The following is an 8,272-nucleotide window of genomic DNA, read 5'->3' on the forward strand; positions in this document are numbered from 1 at the left end:
AATGTCTGCTCCATAGTAGGTAAAGGGAAGTTATCCTTTTGGCTTGCCTTATTAAGATTTCTGAAATCAATGCAAATCCTGATATCGCCATTTTTCTTTCTAACATGCACCATATTGGAGACCCAGTTTGAATGTCTCACAGGAAAAATTATCTTAGCCTTCAAGAGTTTATTTAATTCAGCCTTTATTTGACTCTCTAGGTTAGGATGAATCTTTCTTAACTTCTGTTGCACTGGTTTTTGTTTAGAAAGCATTGGAATAGTATGTTGAATGATTGATGCATCGTATGTTTTCAAATCATCATATTTCCAAGCGAAGACATATTTTTTTGTTTGTTAACAGCCTAATGAATGTTGTTCTTTCTTCTAAAGAAAGTCCTAGTCCCAAATTGATGTTTTGAGGGTTTTCCTCAGTACCTAGGTTTATCAATTCAAATATTAAGGTGGAACTCTGGAGTTTTGAATTGGTCACTCGTTTAAACCTGTCTTTAATATCATAAAGATCTTCAAGCTTGACCACTGGTTTTGGTATTGAGTTTTCCTCTTGCTTTTCTTTCATCTGAAGGTCATGATCCCTTTCATCAATGATTTGGTCATCGTAGGACTTGTCAGAAGTCAAGAAGTTTAAAATGTCTTCATCATGATTGAACACTCTCCAATTGGTGACATTATTGGGAATTGATGGTCTCAAAATTAACTCTACTGAAAATCTATCTAGGATGTAATCTTCGGATGGTATGAGTCTGGAAGCAACACTAGCTAGCAGGTCTGTTGCTGCATTCTGGGACCTAGGGATGGGAGAAATATTGAATGCTAAAAATTGAGAGATGAGTTCATGTACCAGAGATTGATAGTGTTTGAAATGACTAGAAAGGCAATGAATTGAATTTCTAACCTGTTTAATAACAATTTCTGAATCACCAAACACTTTTAGATATTGAACCTTGAGGCCAATTTCTTTTTAGAGTCCTTGAACTAGGGCCTCATATTCAGCTGTGTTGTTTGTGCATTCAAATTTCAATCTGCATGATAACATATTTTTTTTCTCCCTGAGGACTAACTAAAATACATCCTTCTCCTGAACCTTCACTAGACTTAGGCCCGTCAAAATATAGTGACCAAAATAAAGAATTATCAACAATTTTATTTACAGTTTCCTCAACAACATTAACACATCTTGAGCTATCTGTTTGTGAAAAGTTTTCAATCTGAGATGTGAAATTATTAACTGGGAAAGGAGATGGTTGGGCAGTGAAATTGCCAAAGAATGATTTAGATGAATAATTCCCCAAAATATTGTTATTGAATGCTATTGGTTGGTTTTCTTGTTCAAACTCGGTAACTGTATGGGTCATGTGTTTCTCCCGATCAATCTTGATCTGATTTGGTTTTCCTTTATAAGGTAACCACATATGGGACCAATCGGTAGAAATATAACCATGGAGTTTTTCAGACCAATCTCTACTTAAAATCAACCCATAGAATTCAGGTATATCAGCGATCAAAATATCAATTCTTTGGACCACTCTAGGATCAGCTGATAACCTAATAGTTACTGAGTTGATTTCCCCTAAAACCTGGACCTTAGTTCTATCCAACTGTACAATATGAATTGCAGACTTTTGGGGTTCAATGTTCAGTTTCGAACAAACTGAAGCTGGCATTATATTAGAGGAAGCCCCTGAGTCAATCAAATAGTTGTGTAGATTTCTATTATAGATTTCATAGGTTAAGAGGAAAGGAGGATTATGAGAATTTTATCTATCCCCAATTAAGACCGCATCAGTAGCTTCCACTCTACCAGAAGGTGGTTGGCCTGAATCATTAGCAGCTTTGGACAATACAGCATCAGGAAGAGGTGAATAAGGAATGGCATTTAACTCCTTAAGAAGAAATTCCTGCTGATGTTTGAGTTTGATAAGTTCAAACATAGTAATATTCGCCTTAGTCTTCTTCATATCTTCGATAATATTGTAGTCCATAGAATCTGATACTACCAATGTCTTAGATGTTGAAGGTAGACTTGAAGATGATGGTTAATTTTGGGATGGTATTGCTGAAGCTTTCTTTGTAGGAATCTTTTCTTTGGTAGTAGTGGAACCTGCATTCCTTTTCTTTGAAGTTGTCTGGACAGGTTCAGGAGTACCTTTACTCATGGTAGTCACAGGGAAAGCTTCTTGTTCATTTTCTGTATCGGAGGTGGGTAAAATAAAATCCCACATCCCATGACATTCGACAGTCTTCTCTTCTTCGGGTTCCTCGGATGGCAAGACCGTTTCATCTTCTTCTTCTTCTTCAGGATCTGAATCAGCGTTGGATATAACATTTGGTGGTTTTGATTAAGGTTTCTTAAAATTTCTAAATGGCCTTTTTGTTGAGGTTTCAGCTACTTTCTTCTTGATTTCGACCATTTCATTCACATAGTCTTGAGGACTTTTTGTAAACCTTCCATATCATATGGATCTTTAGGGGTTTTCTTCTTTGAATCATCCTTGAAAGAAATTTTTTTGGATTTTCTATCTTCAAGAGCAGCTTTCTTTTCAAAAGCATTAATACATTTCTCTACATCAAGCGCCTCTTTCATGTTTTCAGCTAAAGTTGGTTTTGTAGCCCTGTCTACAAAAATAGCTATATTTGAGGGTAGGGTAGTTATATACCATTCGCTTCTGATTTGCTCACTTGTTTTGGAGGCGGTTGGAATCTTATTCAAGAGTTTATTAAATCGTGAGTTGAATTCCTTAATAGGTTCTTTAGGCTCTATCCTAAGATTGGAGAGATCATTGATTAATGTGGCTAACGATCTATCATCGCCATACATAGTAAGAAACTATTCTTGGAAAATGTTCCAACTGGTAATGGATCCAGAGGGCAGGGAAAAATACCAAGACCCAGCTGATCCTTGCAAAGTATAAGGGAAAAGCCTAACGACAACATCTTCCTCTGTTACTCCTTTCAAATTAACTGATAACATGAAATTATTAATATGTTCTTTAGCTTGTGTTCCAGCATCTGGATTAAACTTGGGTAACCATTTTTCAGGAAAATCAGGCAATGGGTGTAATGGTGCAGGCATGGTGACCGCACCAGGACTATTCCATGGATTCTAAGCCATTGAAAAACCAGTAGTGGATGATATTGCTGATGACATTCTAGATGTTTGGGAAGGAGTTGATATTGAGGATTGAATAGGTTGGGATGTTGAAGTTCCTGATCCTTGTTGAACAACAATATGTAATGGAGGAGTGGATGGCTGACTTCGCACTGGGGAAGATGAGATGGAAGATGATGATGAGAAAGTTTCACTGTCAGATCCTTCAGTATTCTTTTTTGCCCTTTTCCTTTTAGGTAAAGGCAACTCAGTAGGTTCGATACCGAGCTTTCTGCTCTGAAGTCTGGTGAGAGGGTGAGGTAGATTGAATTGCGAAGTCTCACTGCCTTGAGATACCTCAGATTTCTATGGTGATATTGAAAATCCTTGAAGTTTATGGATGAGAGACTGAACTTCAGGGGACTCAAGACTTAATCGTTCTGAAGTATAGTGGGTTTGAGTAGTGGTAGTTGATTCCTCTTCTACTCGCTTGAATACTGGAGTTCCAGCATGCAAACGGGAGATACAAGGTGAGGTGGAGGGAGATTTACTCTCAAAATGGGTTATAGGTTTGGGTTTGCTTGCCATTCACAGTTCATGCCCTCCTTCTAGCGCCAAAAATGTTGATGCCTTGAAAATCGCTGCATCAACATCGAGGACAACCACCCAGTCTGGACCTTAAAGGCAGCTCCTTTTCCGTTTGGTGTAGTGGCTCCGACTAGATATAATGGGACCAGTTTCCCAATGATTGGTAAATAGGATGGATAAATGATTGATTCTCTGATATCTAATGATAATGGATGAATGATCTAATCTAAAAGTAAAATTATAAACAACTATCCTATCCCCGGAAATTTCTACTTTTAGCGTAACTTTGGATGGTCTTCATTCACAAACAAGCATATAGATGACTCTTGTTGGTAAGAAAAGATGTTTATTCATATGATAATTACTATGCCCAAATAGTTGAACAAAGAAATCAAGCAAACATTATTACACTATTCATCATATATATCATAGACATAGATATGATTGAAAGAATAACAGTCCTTAGACATTCAATAGTGAAAAGTACAAGGATTGCTGTTAAGACACATACATATATTCAATGATAGCAAAATTTAAACGAATGCCAATTCACATAAAAATGAAACAAGAGCATAGATAATAGTACCATATGTTATTTGAATCACTCCCGATATCAATCGCATTCAAATTCCTTTTTCCAACTTAGAAACACTTCCACAAAAGGCAATAGTGGACATATCATCAAAGCTTTCTTCATCAAAATTCAGAACACAGGCCCAATATTTATAAAAAAATAGATCAGAAGCACAATAGTGTGACTTCCTGATTTGAGTTTATACAAAAACTGAGGACCCTTTCCAAATGCATGAAAGGGCCTATAAATACTAATTAAGCTAACTAATTACAAAATAAAAGTGCTATTTAATTGGTACAACTATATTATGAATATCTCCTCAAAATTGGCTTGTTCTCAGTCGGCAGCATGATTCATTGTTTCGGATGATCTCCCTTCGGCTTGAGCTGGTTGATATCTACATCGGTTGCAACTCCGGAGGGCGACTTAAATGAGCATTCAGTTGAGCTGAATATGTGGCATCTTGGATCTCGGGGATCATGCAACTGATGGCATCAGTTAAACATTTGAGTGGGGCCCTATGTCTGTATGGCTTGATTAAGAAAAACCAAAAGGTATCCCAAGTTAAACTTTGGATGCCAGCGATTAGTCTTCCTTTCTTTTCCAATTCCTGATTGCATGTTTGTTCCAAGGCTTTGGCCGATGTCAATTTACCTGGATTACACTGTGAAATGATGTTAGACAGACAAAGAGTGTCATTGAAAAATTCAATTAAATTGCTAGTAGATAATCGACATCTTGAGGTTTCTCTTTCGGCCTTCATTAGTTGCGTCTGCCATTCTAGGAATAGGATGTCTTTGTGTGACGCTAGAATTTTGGGCAGATCCGAAGCCTGTCCTTCAAGGGTGTCTTGCTAAGCAAGAAAACTGGTTAAGGTCTCGTTGGGCTATTCTAAATCCTGTCTAGCTTCAACTGATTTATCAACTATTGATGTAGTAATCTCACAAAGAGGTTCAGCCAGAGAAATGTTATGACATAGCAGTTTTAGTTGTGTAATCAATGCCTTATTGATTTGTAGAGCTTCTGTTCTGAACTCTGCTACTTGAGGAAGGCTCCTGAACTTTTCTACTTCTTGTGATAGTTGAGCGATTTGCTCATCCTTAGTCTTGCTCATTTGTTCATTCATCGCCTTTAATCTAGCCAATGCTTCGAACAATTCCTTCTGTTTCTCCACTGCACTCGAATCTATCCTCTGTTTCTCTTTGAGCAATTTCTCATTTAATTGGCTGTTTGTCTGTCGTTGTGTTGATAGTTGTTGTTCCAATTGTTCTATTTTCCGCTGTGCTTCAGACATCTGCGACTACAATGAACCAATCATTTGATCTTTTTCCTTAAGGACAATGCTTACTTCCGAGGCTTTATCCATGGTGGCTACCGAATATGCTCCGGCATATTGGGAGAATTTCGTAAGGTCATCGGAAGGGTTCAATTCCTCCTTCCACACCACATTAGCCATCTCTGTTTGATGTGGGAAAAGGGAAGATTGATCAAGTCTCCTCCTTTTCCTCTGTCTTTTCACCACAGCCCTGTGTTTAGGACTGTAAAAGACATCTAATGGTGGTATGTCTTCTATCTGTAAAACAATCTAATTGGATGGATCTTTGGGAATTATTTCCGCATCTTTGCTACTGGGTAGGCTGCTAGTTCCTTCAATTGGAACTATAGTCGTGGTTGTTTCTTGACTAACTGTCAGTTGGGGTGTGCCAAATCCTTGTGAAATCTCGGGATTGTTTATAATAGAGTCAAATTGTTGCCACTCTTGGAGGAGTTTGGGATCAATTTGAGTCTCTAAATCGATAACTTCATTGTCCTGCTTCTTTTCTTTCCCCCACTCTGTTTCCTTCTCTTTTCCTTTTTCTGACTCTTTTCCCTTTTTGAGAATTTTCTCTGTAGTAGGAGGCTCGTCAATACTCTTCTGTTCAGGCTCGCTTGACTTAGTTTTTGGTGTAGTAGCCAACAAGTCCAGAGGCAGAGTTTGCAACCTCTGTTCTCTAAGCCTATTGAATTCTACCAGTCCTTCATCATTATATTTCATCCTGGCCAATGTTTTAACCTCAGACAATGATTTTGATGAAGAAAATAGATCATCAAATTCATCTTTTTCATGGTCAAACTTAGTAATTTTGGCCTGTTCAAGCACATTATAGGAAACCTTCTGGGGATCGAATTGCCTGTTAGGGATGGTCGCAAGATTGAGCATATTTATTTTTCTTGTTTCCTTCTTAGCATGTTTCCAATCAAGTATTGTATAAACACCGCATCTCAAAGGGAATATGGGCCATAGCTGCTTTTTAGAAGTCCTCAGAGTTTTGGATGTTCAAGCGGTTGTGATTTGGTAAGCTAACTCTCGTGCCAACAGTTTATCAGGTACATACAATGGGAGGACATAGGGTCTTGTGACACTACCAAACACCCTTATATATGTGAACTTATCTTCCCCGAACCAATTCCCTATAGCAGTCAAGTCAATTTCTGCTTCCTCAGAAATCCTTGGGGCAGGCTTGTCAAAAATGGCATAATAGATAGGAAACATGAAACCATTACAGATTTGATACAAGTGGTCTTTATAATGTGCCTTCCATAACATCTAATGATAGATGTGGATTAGCTTAGGGTCCTGTGGCATCCACCTCCACCCAAGTATCGGGTATTCGGAATTAAAGAAAAGCATATCCATAACATAAGCATTGTAATAGAAGGGGGGAATAGTCCTGGTGGTTTTGCGTGAATTGAATCTAAAATCAAGAATTGCAGAGGCTAATTTATCAGACAATATATTCGCCCAATCCATGACATAACTACTAACAGCTACTTCCATTAAAGGAACCATTTTGATGGTAAATTTTGCTAAATCATGCAGTCCCCATATCCTACACATCATTGCCCCAGCGTAATAGTAAGAAGATGCTAAGGAATCCACGGAGTACTTACCCAATGATTCATGTTTGTGCTTTGTGGGATTCTGTCTCCATTGTCTAATCGGGGCCGATTCCGAGTCATTCTCCTCTGCGAATTTCTCCAGAAAGGCTTTGTTGTATTTCTTTTCAGGTTCAGGCAAATGATACATTTTCCTCAAGTTGTCAGGCTGAAATGAACCGAAAAATCTTCCATCAACTGTGCAAAATGTCATATTAGAAACAGGAATTTGTTTGACCACCCACTTAACCACATTAGTATAAGGAATAATTTTCTCCCGAGCTGCTATCCTATGCAAAAATGAGTCGGCCAAATCTTTCAGGGAGGCGTCTGATTTATTAGTTGAGGCTGCAGTAGCTTCTTCCAGCACTTCCTCTGGTTCTTCTGCCTCAATTAAATTATAAATGCTTTTCCAACTTGTATTTCCAAGGCTGAGACATGTAGTGTCTGAAATTAGGCCCTTTTTGCTGGGTCCTGGGTCAGTGGTGGGCTGGACTGTTACTGCAGGGGCCGCTGCTACAGCGGATCTCTTGGATTTCTTTCCCATTTGCTTAAAACATGATACTTTGACAGAATTCTACATAAGGAACGAAACCATCATGATACAGAAATAGATAACATAAGCTAATATGAAAGAGTTATATCTATTAGCGAGTAAACAAAGATCATAGTGAAATTGCCGCAGATAGAATCTAAGTGGAAAATCTCGGCATAACTGCTTCATTAATTGGCCGCTTCACCTATCAGTCAGGATAAGGGAGCTTTTAAATATCCATCATAACGTCTATATGGTGAATAATTGATTCAAGCATGGCTTAGATTTTTGGCGACTAATCGCATTTGATGATTGGTGACGTGAAAGGGAGGGTTTTAATGATAGTCCAATATATCGTTCAATCACCAAAGGTGGTATAATGCATGTTGATCTTTGATATGCTTAGAAACACGCACCTTGATTTAATGTATCGCAATCGAGACAGGGCTCGGGTCACTTTACTTACGCTAATTCGAAATCGCCGATTGCCGATAGCAATACGCCTTATCGCATCGGGGGATTTGAAGGTGTCATGGTTAATGAATTGATTGCCATAGCCGATTGCCGATAGC

This window comes from Pinus tabuliformis, chromosome J, assembly GCF_031772625.1.
Source record: "Pinus tabuliformis cultivar Carrire ecotype Pingquan chromosome J, CPIR1, whole genome shotgun sequence".
NCBI classification, from domain to species: domain Eukaryota; kingdom Viridiplantae; phylum Streptophyta; class Pinopsida; order Pinales; family Pinaceae; genus Pinus; species Pinus tabuliformis.